The following is a 15,357-nucleotide window of genomic DNA, read 5'->3' as shown; positions in this document are numbered from 1 at the left end:
TTCCATAAAAAGAAAACCAGCTGTCAGTCTGGCACCTACATTTGTAATCAAGGTAAGTAGCTTCTGTTCATGATAAAATCTTAGCGATGAATCCATCAATCCAAAGCTTTAGAGTTAATAATTTAGTAGTATATCACAGTCTGTACCCTTTCATCCGAACGATCCTGTGTCATATCTTCATTCCCGAAATCCCCCCCTCCCTTATTTCCAGTCAGTCCCCTGGAATTCATTTCCCCTGCCTCCTCTCTTACTTCTATTCAAATACAGCAGAGGCTCCAGCTGATTTAATAACTCTCCTTTTCAATTGGGAGACCTGTTTTACTTTAACGCTGTCGTCCCTGTGCAGCGAGTAACACAGCACTGAAATACTGTGGCTGAAAGGCCAGCACTGTCTGTATCAGTGGCAGTGTTTACTGGACAGTGCTCCGCCTACAGGACCCGGGCAGCACTTCTCAATCTGTTGCTGTCTCTCATTCTCTGCTGCTGCTGCTGGATGATGGATTAAGTAGCCTGCAACAGAAAAAGGGCTTATAATCAGAAAATAAATTGTAATCTGTCAACAACTCCAGGGCCATGAATGTGACAGTAAATATGTCTGAAGTATCTTGTTTGGGTCTTACCTGGTTAAATAAAGGAAGTTATTGATTGATCAGTTGATTGGTTGATTGATCATTTTAGAATCGGTATTGTCTTGTGCCATACCCTATAGGGTTAGACTCTGAAAGATATTTACTGCAAATCATCATTATTTCTCAATGGAAAACACCATTTAAATGTCTAAAAAGAATAAGAAATAACGTAACACTTCATTCGAGACTCCTGAATTAAAAGTCTTAGTTGTTTATTTCTGGTGTGTTAAATTATTGTGTGCGTCTCCCTTTTTTGCAAATTGTGCTAATGACGAATTGGAGTCAATAGCTTTGGGAATTTAGCCATAATATCTTATATAAACCCCTTCCCAGAATTAGCCCTCAGGTGTCCCTCAGATGTACCAATGTACGGTAAGGGCTCAGCTGATTGACAGGTCACACTGCACAAAGAAACACAGTGGCGATGTGAGGACCCTGCTGATGAAACTCAGGCGTCTTCATTCTGCCCATGTCAGCCTCCTGGAAGCAGCAACAAAATCCACTTAGAACCACAACAGGCCTGAATAAAATGTAAATTAATACAGAAAAATAAATCCCCCCCCTTCCCCCTCCACACACGCACGAACACACACACACACACACACACACACACACACACACACACACACACACACACACACACACACACACACATACAAGCGCGCACTCAGAGCCTTTTATGAGTTTAATAGAGGAAGCTTGACTACAAGGATGTGTGACATTTAGACTCTGTACAAAATGAATTTGAGGGCAGCTACCAACAGGAATCTGCGCTTGCATTAAAGACCACTTAGCATGGCCATGTTTCAGAATGCAGATGGCTAATTCTGCATGCCTTCTGTAGTGCAGAAGCATGGTGTCTTTGATTCACATCCTATGCCCCGCAAAGCCTGTTATCTGCATCATTCTCCAATCTGTCACCCTGGCACCTCTCATCTCTTCAGCACCATCACCCTTCACAGCAAGAACCAAAGCACTCAATTTTCAGCTACACCACTGCACTGCTGCCACCACAATGGCACTAACTACTCTTTTCCCAAACACCCAGCATGGTCACCCAAGTGACAATGTCACTGAACCAATTCGACACTCTAAACTCATTAGAAACCGTCGATGAAGCCCCAATAGCAACACCACCTTTTCCCCCCAGTGACCTTGGGATTGACAGTTGCCTCTGGGCTGGCGTGACTGTCCCGAGTTCATGTTACAGTGCCCATTTATTTTGTATGAGCCACTGCTCGGGTTAGCATGAACAATAGAGCAGCAACAATAGGCCAGCAGTATTGTACAGAATGACAGGCCGATTCTTTGCTCTGAAGGAAAGGGTCATTAACGACTTGCTCCTCGCTGACACTGACTCAACAGGGGGCAATGTATTACTGCGGAAGCCACACTGTGATGGGGAAATTAGGTTGGATTAGATCTGTTTTTTCCTGTTAGGAATATATTGGCTAGAATGGAGCCCTGCGCCTCTATGAATACCCAAGACTATTTTAAACAGTGAAGCTGTCGCCCATGCATTTATGTATTTATTTAAAAGATTTCGGGAAGCCTGCATGTAAGCAGGTCTTGTGTTTCCATGCAGGATTCTGGTAAAAATAATAGACAGAGCCTGGCATAGTAATACAACATTAAGCCAACTTAGCTATGTCACTCAAGCTAGGGTGAATAACTTTTCATCCTTAATTAGAGAATATAGGTAGTGGAGATCTAATGTAACCAACTAGTCCCAGGTCACATTTCCTTCTTGTCTGTTTATCATGCATGCATGAAACCTCAATTCATATTAATTGATATAACATGTCACATTGTTGCATGTTTTTACTGTGCTGTTTTTTTGTCTAGTGTTGAAATGTATATGACAATGGGATTTGGAAACCAATTTTCTGTACTGTCTACATTTTCTGGAGAACAGTTGGTTTCCAGCATTAGCACATATCAGTAGTGAACGATTTATTTTTTGACAGTAACAAGGGAATCACAAAAACTGCAGGTTTTCTGTAAAATGACACTAGTTTGGTGGTCCTAACAGTGCTCCACATCACAAAACCAGAATGAAATTCAACACAATATGTACTGGGCACTGTGATTGCTAACATCATGCTAAAGTTGCCAGCGATGCTTTGGGGCAAAGCAGAAAATATTAGATTTTGCTATTTCTGCACTGTGGATAAATAAAGTGGACTTCAGTGTTCAGTCCAGCACAATATATATTATATATCTATATATATATAAGATATATATATATATATATATATATAGTATATTATATATATATATATATATACACACACACACACACACACGGGAACCAAAAACACACACACACACACACACACACACACACACACACACACACACATATATATATATGTGTGTGTGTGTGTGTGTGTGTGTGTGTGTGTGTGTGTTTATTGGTTCCGGGTTACCCAGCTGGATAATCAAGCTTCTGCTCCAAATCGATTTAACAGTAAACTTCATGGCAGACACCAGCCAATCAATAGACTGAAGAACTGTGATAAACAGGCTCCATGGTTTAATCATGACAGCATGGGAATCATTGCCCAAGCATGGAAAACTTGGAGTGGAAACGAGGCATTAAGAAACAAGCAGGCTGCATGTACAAAGGGGCTCCCCTCTATACATGCATTTCAATATTAATGAGGATTCACCACTAGACAAGCCCCGTTTACAAACCCCATGCAGCCCGTCTCTAATGAGGTACTGTCACGTTAAGAAACCCCCAGAGGCTGCAACACTTCAAACAAACATTTACACCAAGTGATTGTGACAGCCACAACTGGCACTTAATGGGATTGAACCCCACTTCCCTTACCCAGGGCATATTAATACATTTGCATAATTAATTCTCCACCCCCCTCAAAGAGTGTAGACTGAGCTGCCCAAGTGGAGCTGGGATACAAACTCAATCTCATTGAAATCTGTGAAACTCCACTTAGCTGTTGTTGTCTTTAATCATTAATAGAAGCATGGCTGCCATCAAGAGAAAGGTTGTCTGTGTTAAAACCCAGCTTGCAAGCTTTAACTGGGATGAGATAATGACCTGCATCGCCTGTGTTCTATATTTGTTCAATCCTAAATGTCTTGCAAAGCATAAGATCAGTTTGAAAGTCTTTTGGAAAGTGAAAAAGGCCAGGTTATTGTGGAACTAAATGAACCGATCCCAGTGTTTTTTTCTTCTGATTTTAGAAACAGGACAGAGAACATGGCTAGTTCGACAATGTTATGGGTGTCAGTGCTTGCAGCTCCCTTTTATCTCAATCTCCGCTCAGCTGCTCAGAATACTGCTCACAGGTACCACTGCAGTGAATCTCCCAACAGTCTTACACTGGCAGTACTCTCTCAGAAATATCATGTTTTTGAGTGACCCATGGCAAGGATCAATAGATCTCATCCCACATCAATAAATAAATATTCTAATATAAATATGAATTAATGTTTTATTATTATTATTATTATTATTATTATTATTATTATTATTATTATTATTATTATTATTATTATTTGTTTACTATTACTACTGTTTAATAAATTGATTTTTTATAATGATCTCAAATTGCTATCTGTATACATTTTGCAGAAGTGAATGCATACTTACTGTACTGTTCTGTAGTGCAGATTGCCTATTAGTAAGAAAGCTATAGGACTGAGCAGCGCAGAGATTCTCCAGGGGGCTACTGGGACAGCTTGCCTCAAGATGATCAATACTCATAATCTAGGCAACCCTGATATACAGGTGCACTAAGTGAGTTTTATTTGCAAAGCCTCACGAAACCCACAATCCATAACTGGAAAAAATGATTATCGTCTATGTAATTATCTCCAGATGAAGAAGCATGGGACTAAGTATCTGTGGGACTGAGTTGCCTGTGGTACTATGCTGCTGACAAGAACACTTATAGATGCGCTAAGTAGAAAACAGCTGGCTATTTCCCATCATGACTTATTGAAGGTAAAAAATAATAATATTATCTGTAACTACATTTGCTTCCACATTGCCGATCCCTTACACTGAAATATCTGACTCAAATGAAGGGGCATATCAACACAACACACTAAGTAAACGGGGAAGATCTATTCCAATATTCGTGTAGGCGAGTTGAAAGTCTTGTCATACTTAGAGAGATCTGCACTAACACCCACCAACACAACGGCATTGGGGCACAGAAACCTGGCATGAGCACTGATCCAAGCAACGGGGGAGACAAAGCTTCCGGGTCATAAAGAACAGTGTCTAGAGGCAGAAATAACAAGCGCTAAATTCATCCTCCTGTTTGCACAACAGCTTCCAGCAGCAGAGTCGGGCAGCTTTCATTCAACAGATCCCACCATGATTAGTCTTGCTCTTAAGGTGGCTCGCTGCCATCACCTTTATAAGCAGACTGCTTTCTCATGGAGTCAGCCTGTCCTGTGAGGAGCACGGCTGGTACACCTTAACCGGCTGTTCATTCACCTTGCAATTCATTACTTCCTCTTCTCCCCGGGCACTGAGCGGAGCTGATTAGGTGTGTGAGTTACAGAAACAGAAGTGACTGAAAAAACAAGTCAAGGTATTGCTGGTTAGAGCTGCCCTTACTGATTCTTCATTAGGGGCTCTGACAGGGGATGAGAGGGGCAATTTTAATATATACTATTACTATATATGTTAACTACACTGACTTATTTCTATTTCTATCCATTAATGTGCTTGTGATGTCATTTACTACATAGTTAATGATGTAACAATGCACTATTCCTTTCTATAAATATAAAACTGTATTGACGGACATCTTTGTGGAAGGCTGCCTGTGTGTTCGATCTCTTTAGACTGTGCTTTGAAAGGCCATTATAGGCAGGTTCGACTCTTTTTTAATGTTGATTTTGTTCAAAAGGCCCCACGTGTCCACAGCGGTCAGGTTTTCAATAGCTATGATAAAGTCTGTGATTTGCAGTAATTGCTTTGGCTGGGGCTGCAGTATAGCCTCTTGTTAATTACCACAGCGCTCTCCCAAAGGGCCCCTGTGGGGAATTTGTCTTTCATTTTATTGCGGCAGAAATTTGAGGGGTGTGGGGGTGGATAATTGGCCTGCACTCCCCATCTCTGCTCACTGCTGTCAGAAAGTGACACAAATCCTTTCCGAAGCATGGCAGTTTGGCAGAGAAAGTGATCTCCACTGGAGCTTGGTGAGATCTATACCGTATTACAGCAGCAGTTTTTTTTTTACATGGGACCTACTCATCAGTTTATGTCTTAATTATCTAAGGTGAGTCTCTGCAGGCAGTCTTGAGCTGACGTTGCCATGCTTATCGAGGCTCGACCTATTTCCAATCTGAAGGTGACCAGAAAACCATTATCACAGCTATCTTCCTGTCATAGATATAAATTGCAAGGCATGTCATTGTATCAAGGTTGGGGTCAGGTCCTGATTTTCAATTCCCAATTCCAATTCTAACTCCTTTTGAAGGAATTGGAATTAGAATTTACATTTTAGAGACAAAATAATCGTTGTGACTGTTCGACCGCTTTCATTTGAAGCCAGTTGAATTGACTAACTAACAGTGAGTTCAATATAATTTGTTGCCACTGTGAAAGGTTCATTTTAACAGAATACTGCTAATTGCAATTTTGAACGATGATGTGTTGGAACTGATCATCAGGGAATTGGAAATTGATTTTATAAAGGAATTTACCCTGACCCTGCATTGTACATAGTTTTACTTGTTATACTGTTAATGTCTTCATCCAATACAAATCATTATTTCAACACTTGCAGTATTTACTCTGAGCAAGTATCTGCTGAATTGAGTTCTGGTAAACAGATGTCCAGATGCTGGCGGTCAATAACGTTAGACCCATTTTATGGTTGTCATTCAATAATGGGGCCCATCTGTTCTGACTGCATCTGTCTGTCTGTCTGTCTGTCTATCTGTTCCTCTCCTCATGGGGAACATGATCACTGCCTTGATTTCATACCAATCCTCACCACATGTTTATCATACACTCCAGCCTCTTGTAATTGTTTCAACCTGCATGTGTGCATGCGCTGGTTTACATTAATATACACACCGGTCTCTGAATCTCTACGTAAACAAACACACATTAGTTCCTGTTAATCTTCCAACTACATAATGCTAAATTGCTTCGGACAGAGGTAATTCATGAATGGTGAACTCAGATATGGAGTATATTTTCTGTAAACGACTACACAAGACAAGATATCCAGAGGAAGTGAGTCCTATCAACCACAGGGTTTTTTTACACACCCATGGTACACATTAAGATGTATGTAGCAACTCTCAGTTAGTGGAAACAATTAAGAAAAACAAATACAATACACGACAAGGAAGCAGGAGTGAGATTCCATTTATTCAGGGGTGCCCAAAGTGGGCCTGTCCTCTCCTGGTCTTTATTCAAACCCTGTTCTATATTGTCCTCCAGCACTGTGATTGGCTAGCTCCGATGTAGACAAACTGACAGGAAACTCACAATTCTCAAAGTTAATTAGGGCAATATAATCTAGCAATGTACTCTATCTACCAGTTGGATAGGTAACCACCAGGAAAGCAGTACATGAGCTCCAAACTCCTACAAAACAAACATCAGATACTATTTCTTTCCAGGAAAAGAATGGTTTCCTTGTGTGAAATATTTTGAATCCATAAATGAATAGGACCCCCTACCTTGGGTATTTCCTGCAGCATTACCAAAGGCAGTGTGAGCATATTGAGTGAAATCTCTGTTCACATGGTAACCCCAGCGATCCAGGCCTGGTGCATGACTGCACCGTGCTGGACCAGCTGAGATCATCTGTCTACCCCCCACCTCCTCCGCACCCCACCCCTGCCACAAAACACACACACAACCCACATCAATTCCTGCTGGCTGGCGAGCTTATCGTTGTGCTATTTTTGGAGTGCAGCGTCTGCCTGGCTGCATTCGGCCCATTGAACATTTTTTTTTTTTTGTTTTATTTTATATCTCTTTACCCAGCTGCGCTATTTACCTGATTAGCAGAATAACCATAGCAACAGGGGACTGCAACTGGAAACCACACCTGTTCTCTCTTAAGAACCACAGTGGTAAGCAAGTCAATAAGAATGCCACAGGGACCGGGAGAGGATGGAGGTGGGGTGCTAAAGGTTAACCTTTCATTTTGTCATCGCAGTGCTTTCCAGGGCGCACTTCATTGCTCCCGAGTCCCTCCATTGTCTTCAGCCCTTCCACGAGAGCTGTTCTGCACTAGGGGCTGTCATTCTGTAAGAGCAGAGAAAACACGCCTTATATCAACGTAGGACTTCAGCGTTTATCAATGCACGGCCCTCACATTTCTCTTTTGTTTGATGGCATTTGAGACACAAAGCGATGTCCATAACTACTCCGCACTAGGGCTGGAGTGAATCTGAATTACTGTATTGACTTCCATAAAGGAGCTTTAAAGAAGTACCAAATAAATCCTTAAAACCCAGATTCATTGATGTTTTCTGTCCGTTTGAACAGTTTTAGCGTAATATAACATTTCAGTTATTGTTGTCGTCATTTTGAATCTCAGCCTCAGTGGTTTGTATTACAAGACTGCTGCAATGATCAATCCATGGAAGGAATCCATGATTAAAGTAGGATGTTTTTCCTCGTGATTCAGTTGAAACCAGAATCCCATTTATGTTTCCACTCACTGAAGGACTCTTCATCAAATACATCTTGCTAAAGATGGTGAGGAATAATAAAGAAACCTGAAAGTAATTTCAATTTCATATGAAGTGTGTTTTTAATCAATTTATTGATCCTTTGATTTGATCACATATCATATGGGTTCCATATGATGCGGTAGCAACATTCTACCCCAAAGCATTCCATAAGCTTGTATAGGAAAATGAAGATCTGAGATACAAGGTTGAAGGCAGCTATTTCAGTTAATGTACTCATACTTTCTAAACCCATTTAATGAGCTGATGAAAGATTTTTCATTTACTTTATTAAAGACAACCTTTAAATTAACTAAGTTGTTAATCTTCCAACTACATAATGCTAAATTGCTTCCCCCCCCCCCCCAATTTTAAGGGACTCAGGATTACAATAGACATTTAAATGTAAATTTACCTTGTCATGAAGGTCATAGTGGTGGCTACATTTCAGCCTTGGCCAAGAGCCAGCCCTGTGGGTGTAAAAGAGACGATTACACTGTTAGTTCACACTCCTTTTGGACCAGTCATCAAGCACTGTTATTAGAAAGATTCCTCTGCTCTCTTATAGCCCTCCTGTCAGTAAATGTAGTGCTCCAGTCCTGAAGGCTCACCTGTTTAGCAACAAGTGCTTTTCAAGTCTGGGCTTCCACTTCTTTATTTCACATTATCCAACCCGATCCCAATGCAAACAAAATACTCTTTGCCCTATTCACATCCTCCTCAGTGCCGCTAATGATATATTACAATCTTACAGCAAAGCAGATACCCACCTCACGCACATCAAGGGAAGACCCCTGGGATAGCTTCTCCAGTCAATATGGAAAGAGAGCCTGTTACTGCTTTGCTGCTTCGAGATCATTTCATGTCAGCTGTCTCTTTGGGGTAAAAGCATGTTACTGGCTTATTGGTTGCAAAGCATGGCTGTCAAACTGGTTGATAAATGACAGGAAAGAAGGCCAAGTCCCTTCTCCAGGTGCAATGACCAAGCGAGCGCGGTTTCTAAAGGATTTGTTGTCATTGAAATTTCTGATATGGTTTGATATAATCATACACACACACACACACATACACACACACACACACACACACACACACGTGAATGACACCTTGTATAGTGCTAATTGAGCTGTGGGGTTTGTGATCCCACTATACATAGATCATGCCACCTATTATAATATAGCATTGTGGACTTGGTTACCTGATATACACCAACACCAGTCATCTATCAGAATATATTCACCCTATAGGGCCTTTCATGCATGATCACAAAGACAGCAGTCAAGCTAGTCAATTTTTAAGTTTTGAGAAGCAACACTCTATAGAGGGGTGCTGTCATAAATAGAACTATTTCCCAATCGCTTCCCAGAGCATAAAACACTGAAATACACACACGATTACACTCAAGCAAGCTCGCGTGCAGTACTGTCAAGACCTTGAAAAAAAAATCAAAGCTCTACAAAATGAAACTATTGTTCTGGCATAAATACACTTGCCATTTCCATCACCTTACGATACTTATTAGCTTGCAGGGGGGCAGGGTACATAAAGAGCTTTTATAGAGGCTTTCATGTGGCAGGATTTTCATGCTTTTCTCTTGAGAAGGTATTTTTAACTGCTAAGGTGCTAGAAAGAATTAGTGTGGCTGGCATGGAATGAATGTTACAGATTCTCAGGCCCCAGTCTTAGGAGTGTACAGCTTAATTGTCCTATTAGTGGTCAAGGATAACCTGGGCATATTCCTAATCACAATGCATCGATCAAATAGTTAGCTAAGCATACAGCACATCCCTCTTAACAGCACTGATAATTGAACATGTTTCAATAGATAACAGAATATTAGCATTAACAGCATGGTGTACATATACTGGGCAAATCGGCAATGGGATTGTTAAGGTTACTTAGTGTAGTGCAAGGTCTTCAGTAGCCCTGGGTTGTTAAAAGTTTTGAACCTGCCCTTTATTCCTTGTGTCACCCTATAGACACCTCATCCCACAGCCCTCAAAGGCAGAGATCAAAGGCTGCAGCGAATCCTGACAGCGCTGCAGGGACTGGGGTGCTCTGACGGCTCAATTGTGGTGCTGCTGTTCCCTGATTGTGTTTGCACTTCAAACGCTCTCCCAAATGGCTCCTCTTACACAAATTCTGTTGCGTTTTGATGTTACTTTAAATGCCCTGCAGTGCTACATCATTTTCAAAAGACCTGCCTTCTTGAAAGACGATTACACATCTCAAGGTTAGGCACAGGAGAGAAACCTACAAGGCGTGATGCTGGAGGCACCAGCCACCCATATGATCTATCTTTAGATTCACCAATTCATCCTTCCTTTCGCTTGTCGTTCAGGCTCATTTTAAGTCATGATGAGGAATAACATTAAAGGGTCATTTAATTAATGCATCTCATTAATGGATAATAACTGAATTACCTAGTGGAAAGTATGAACAAAATATACAGCCATCGACACTTCCCAGGAGGAGCTAGCGCATGATAACGGCCACTATTCCTCAAGCCACATTTCTATAACAGCACAAGATGTCTTCAAGTCTCCAGCTCAGCAATGGTTCAGACCTAACTCCTCACAACCTTTACACATATGATAACTATACACATGATCACAGCCTTCCAGACACAACCGGTCAGCTACTGCAGATGCAGCAGGAAAAATAGCCTAAGACCACCTTGGCATATTTGATAAACAGCATGACTGGTGAGGTAGAAGCTATGGCAAAGCTCTCCTGTAGCTTTAGCACAGGGTGTGCCCCCTTTCACGTGACCAACTGGCATCACAGTATTAGCACTTGCATCCCAGTCTATAACTGAAGCTGGGAAACCAAAGACCATTTTGCAACGCATCTTTAAGCAACGAGAGGGTCCCAAAAGAAAACTAATGGTTGGTCTACATGCAGCACAGCAATGAGGATTTGAAATATAAAAGACTGTAACCACACCCAATAGAATCCATTTAGCCCACCATATAATATATAAATAAATGAATCCCTCTCACACATTATACTGGCGCTAGGCTGTATTTGTGTATGTGCTTTTTGCCTCAAGGGGTAAAAAGGCCAGCTGCGGTATTGATGAAGCTCTTTTTCAAATTAAGCTGAATTTACAAGATAACAACCAAAGCAAACATTTTTCATGTCAAAGTCTTTATGACACAATAGGAGCCCGAGAGGAATGAATGAATGTTGCATTTACTCTTTGGTATTCATGTGTGTGCCTTGGGACAGTTTCCCTTGTAATGACATTATCTCTGGCTGCTTAAGGAACATCCTGTCATCCTCAATTTGAAAGAAAACGTTCTTCCCCATACAGTTTTATTTGTGTTTGATTGTTTGTATGCAGTGTGGTGATTTGCGTTTATCAAGCGCGCGTAGGGAGGACACAACCAAGCCTCGCGTTATTAGTAACTTGATTATTATAATTGCATTTGGTCCTGAAAGAATATCAAGAAAGAGATAACAGTTTCATTTGGTCTCTTCGGAAGGCTCGCTGTCTGAGGTGCTATTTAGACCACCCGTGTGTGTGTGTGCGTGTGCGTGTGTGTGTGTGTGCGTGAGTGTGTGTGTGTGTGTGTGAATACGTGTATTATTCTACAAAAATACTAATGGCTTTTGGAGCTTTCTATTTTCTTTTTTTCGACACCATGAAGTTGTTGTATTTATCTAAAATGATTTGTTCTTTACTGCCATTGATCAGTTCCATAAATATTATAAAAACACAAGATAATAATGATTAGTGTTCTATTCAAAGGTAAATCCCGCTAAACAAATGCAGGTTAGTTATTGTTAGAGTGTATACTGTAATAGAGGCGTCGGTCTTTGCTGTGAGATTCTCTTAACAGCTGTTATTAAATCCTGGGGCTTAACAGAGCCCACACTGAACAAGAGCGGCACCGGCATCTGCGAAACAACACGGCTTCAGCTTCACTAGCCGCAGCCGACTGCACAGGAAAAGAGCGCGATAAAAATCGTGAACACTGACAATGCATACTCGCGTTTATAAACTGCTAGGGCAAGGGATGCATTTTTTTATCATTATTATTATTATTATTATTATTATTATTATTAATTATTATTATTATTATTATTATTATTTTATCTGTACTGCAGCTATCTTTTTTCTTTTATCTTAATGTCTTACAAAAAGGAATCAAGTTAGGAATAATACAAATAAATGAATACATACATATTTTGTAAAAGAAGGTTTAAATAGATCAATTACGGGTTCCATAATTCGATGGTTCGTATTTGGAACGCCCGATCTCTATCAGATCCACGGCAAATATTAAAAGTACCTTGAAGAACGTCCTGTCCGCAGACAAGGTGGCTATATTACATTACATTACTTTATTTTTTTATTTTATTTTTTTACAACAATAATAGAAATCATACACTAATCGATAAGGACTCTTTTTTCTTCTTTGCGCTTTCATCTTCAAAAAAGTGAGACAGGCTGTTGGATCCCAGCGGTGTTTTAGCTGGGATCTAACACATCCACGTTTGTACTAAAAACACACTGTCATTACCTAGTCTAATGCCGTTCATGTAGCGAACATAACTAACACACACACACACACACACACACACACACACACACACACACACACACACACACATATATATATATATATATATATATATATATATATATATATATATATATATATATATATATATATATATATATATAAAAGAAGTCTGTTTGCCCCGGTGGTGCTAGAAAATGAGTACAACCACGCAGGAGATATCCCGCTTCTTGTGTGTACTGGGAGGCATGGCGCTGTCCGAAGCGAAGGTGCTGAAACTGTTTCCCTCGCTGTTATTTTCACAGATCCCCCGATCTCTCCTGCAAATATTCGAGAGCGACGATCCCTGACAGGAGTTTCTCCTGAACAGGCAGTTCAAGAATGACTTCTCTACATTGTGCTCAAGGAAGTGCTCTTATGGCAACTGTATGCTATGGCACGTTGGTTTTCTGGGATTGACTCCAATAAGTGATTACATTGGAAAATACTAAGTGATAAAGATATCTGAGCCACCACAAAAGCCATGTTTAAAAAACAGAAATATCGTGCAGTATTACAAGAATGGGGTGTGTATATATTTTTAAAGCATAATTGCGTCTCCTTCAATAAAACAGATGCCTTTGTGTAGTGGTATGACAATATTTTTGTTTGTAATTAATTACAAATTATGAACCGAAATTAATGATATATTATTATTTTATTATATTATATTATTATTATTATTATTATTATTTATTCAATAATAATAATAATAATAATATAAAACGTCATGTTGGAATCGTTTGTCATGAAACTTTACAACATAATGGTATTACTTTATTAGAATTGCATGTGAATCAGCCCAAATGGGACATTTTAATAGAACACTTGAATGATATGGTAACTATGGGGTGTTGGTATGAGGCTTCTATAATTGAAATATATTAGATGGTAGCCACCGCGATCATAGCACAGTGCTTTTTTAGCCTGCTCTTACCGAGAAATGGCTGTGGAGTGGCTTGTGGAATTCATTTTCTGAACTGGTGGCCTTGCGGGTGATTTTGGAAACGACTTGTTTTAATTTTATTCCAGAGCAGTGGTGGCCCAATGGATTTACTATAGAATGGCGCCAAGGGCGGGAGAAGCGCTCTCTGGTTACTACAGCAGCCCCAACAATACCGAGCTAGCTGACCCTGCAAATGAAAAATCCCTCAGCCGTGAAAACACTCAACACCACCAGAGACCCGAAAAGGTGTCGGGGCATTGGGCGAAGTTACAAACACACCCAAAAGTGCACAGTATCGGTGTATAGGTATAGATATAGACTTATTCATACTTATTTATACACACACACACACACACACACACACACACACACACACACACACACACACACACACACACACACACACTCCAGTATAGTGGATATAGCTTAGTTGTTTTAATAAAATAAAATAAAATAAAATAAGGTAACATGCATCGCAATAGATGATACACTGTTGGTCTATATGCGGAGCAGTTCTATATAACCTCCTGGTCGTATTGAATTTGTCAAAGATAAGTACAATAAGCGTCTATCAAATCAAATTACTGACATTTGGAGCGTCCTCCCTATATGCGATAGCATTATTGATTGAATTGTCATAAAACCAGTGAGAGTAGTTTAATAAGAGGTGGGCAGCTGTGAATATGGGTGTGTAGACGTATCCGTCAAGACAAAACCGCTCTGGGTGAAGCGATAAAATTGAAGAAAATGAAAACCTCAATAGAAAACAAAGTAAAAACGGAAGAATTGATTACAGACCAAGCGTAATTACTAAACTGGTTATCTGTTGTTGTGTTTTTAACATATACAGAAAGAATGTATTCATTTGCGTGTGTATCCAGATCATCGTGAAAGTAGCAAACACGAATCCACAAGCATGCATTCTTTCTGAACTACGCCTTGCCTTTCTTCAGTGAAGTTCAACCACTTGCTCCTGCCTTCAACCTGTTGCTGTCAGTGTCCGGCAAATCCCTGGCTATTTCACTTTCGAGATGTGGGGCACATCCTTCACAAACGCCTTTCAACGCCATCATCAGACACAACCATATCTAGCTTATTTAGTAAATCATAGATTTCTATATATGAATTGATATTGCACACATAAACAACGTGCCCAGTAAAGCAACGAGTTCGCTCTTCGAATTGTCAACAGCAGCTTACTATCCTATATCATCCACATGCTGCTCTTATTAATACGATCATACAGTTATTTCTTACCTTTCCTGGCGTCTTTTCTGCTTTTGGTGTATTGTACTGTTTTATATCTGTTGTTTCTGTTGCTGCCTCGGTGGTGCTAGGTCTTGATTGGAGATGGTGTTTCTTTGACAGAGCAGTACTCGCTGCTAGAAATTGGTTGTTTCATGGAGAACTCACCACTGTTTTCTTTTTTTTTTTTTTATCCCCCCGGTAGCTCCAGGCTAGGGACCGGGGTTGGATATGACAAGTCCCCCTTCATATCGCAGCTGAGACAATAGCCTGGGCTCCTGTTATA

At 40.3% G+C, this 15,357-nt stretch overlaps 1 long non-coding RNA gene across 1 annotated transcript; it reads right to left on the bottom strand.

Annotated features, from left to right (window-relative positions):
• Positions 1 to 7,532: 7,532 nt before the first annotated feature.
• Positions 7,533 to 15,357, bottom strand: LOC121298857. The gene is made up of 3 exons (XR_005947338.1): positions 15,084 to 15,357; positions 8,728 to 8,782; positions 7,533 to 7,884 (listed from the first exon to the last, which is right to left on the bottom strand). It is a non-coding gene; the product is annotated as an uncharacterized LOC121298857 (long non-coding RNA).

This window comes from Polyodon spathula, chromosome 24, assembly GCF_017654505.1.
Source record: "Polyodon spathula isolate WHYD16114869_AA chromosome 24, ASM1765450v1, whole genome shotgun sequence".
NCBI classification, from domain to species: Eukaryota; Metazoa; Chordata; class Actinopteri; order Acipenseriformes; family Polyodontidae; genus Polyodon; species Polyodon spathula.
This window is presented reverse-complemented; position numbering and strand designations above follow the sequence as displayed.